Below are 1885 nucleotides of genomic sequence, written 5' to 3' on the forward strand. Positions count from 1 at the left end.
GTGGGGAGTCGGGCGACTTAGCCATTACGCCAACTGCTGGTCCCCTAACTCGTTTTCAACAGAGGGGATTCTGACAGTGTTTTCTGTTGGTTACTGGCCATGGGCATTAGGCATATGGGACGTTATGTTTACGTTATGAGTCGCTGTATGAAACTTTCACATATGACATGCCATCCCGCTTGTCAGTACTTCCGAGTCTCTTAGCCAGACATGTGATCTTGAACTAGAAAAAGAGCACACACCGGGTAACTCGGAACAGCCTTCGTCACGGAGATAATGGGGTTTCTGGGGAGCGCCCGAACTCGTGCCTTTGTTCTCTGTGCAGAAGAGCGTCTTCTCTTAGAGGGGACACCCATAAGAGGTTCCCGGAGGTCATACCCGGAAGCCGACCCTGAGTAGAGTCCAGAGCGCACACTGGTGTGGTCCCATTGGGGAGTGTATTCAGGACAGTCTTACAGAGAATGAGGATGGTTTGTTGGGAGCCTAGAGAAGGAAGGAATTCAATGCCAGGCTGCAGAGGGTGCAGAGGGTATGAAGGGTGCTGTGGGATTTAACCTGCTCTAGCCACCACCCTGCCCCACCCCCTACCTGACTCTCCCGGTCCTTCAGGGCTGCAATGAGTGACATCACCCACTGGCCCCTCTGCATGTCCCTGGGCAGTGACAAAGTGGGGGCTGGTAGCCAGAGAAGCAGAGAGAGGTGGGACTTGCAGTAAGATGCAGGTGGCCTGCCAGTGGGAAGGTCATGACATCAGGGTGGGCCCCATGGCCTCCAGCACTGCTCGCGAGAGGGGGTCTGCCTGGGTTTCCTTTTGTAGATTTTGCCATCGGACACATGCGCTCACCAGAAAGAGACAGAGACAGAGAGGGAATGTGAGAAGTCACCCCCAGGGCAGTGGCCATGCTGCCTTCCCTTCTCTCTCCTCTCAGGATTTTGGGCCTACAGGCACATGCACCCTGTTTGATTCTCAAGCCACTGGGCCCAGGCCTCAAACCACAGTTGGCCACGTGGGAGTCAAGTGTCTTAACCACCATGCCATCTGCTGGCCCCTTGCCTGGGATTCTAGGCCCATGTGGTCTGAGTCCAAAAGCTGATAACTAGCTTTAAGAATACTGGCATCTCTACCTAGATACATTGTAGGTAGTTGGATGGCATCTGACAGGGGGGATGTCCTCTGAGACCCTAGGGTAACTCGGTCCCACAGATTGGCAGCAGGAGTGGGCTTCTGTGTGCAGATGGGGGAGGGCCCACAGCTCAGGGTAGAAGATTCTTGCAACCAAGCACTTTGTGCTCAAGCAAACTGGGAGAAGGGGAGAGTTCAGACTCTCTGGTGGGAGTATTTCAGAAAGGCAGACGGCAAGCTCTCTTAAGACTGTCTTCACTTCCTTGGCCAGCAAAGGAACTTCTTCATTCCTTGAAAAAGAGGAACAGCAGCGAGGATTCTGGGGAGATGAACAATGAGAACAGAGGGCCTGGACAGAGCGGAGGGTGGGGTGTTACTGGGGGTCGGGAACCCCATCTTAGGTGGCTCTATACACTCCAGTATTTTCAAAAGGCAGCAGAAGGAATTGCCTCAAGTAGGCCTTGCCACCATCTTCCATGCATCCCGTCGAGGACGGGAAGGGAAGGGAAGGTTCGGGGAGGGCAGACTCTCCTGAAAAGCGGATTTTGGAAGCCCTCCCAAGGAGACGAAGAGGGAAATGTACGGGCAGGGGAGGGTGGGGCACTCCTCCCGCGGTGCCTGGTGGTGCGTTCAAGGCTCCTGGCCCTTGATGAGGCTCGGAGTTTCCAGTGCGCCAGCTGCTTGGCGGGGAGGCGGCGCAGGTGTCCGCGCCCGCGCAGGTGGGAAGGCGGCGGAGGCTGCGGGCGCCGCGGCTCCCGGGTC

Source organism: Tupaia chinensis, unplaced genomic scaffold (assembly GCF_000334495.1).
Source record: "Tupaia chinensis unplaced genomic scaffold, TupChi_1.0 Scaffold000141_1, whole genome shotgun sequence".
NCBI lineage: Eukaryota > Metazoa > Chordata > Mammalia > Scandentia > Tupaiidae > Tupaia > Tupaia belangeri.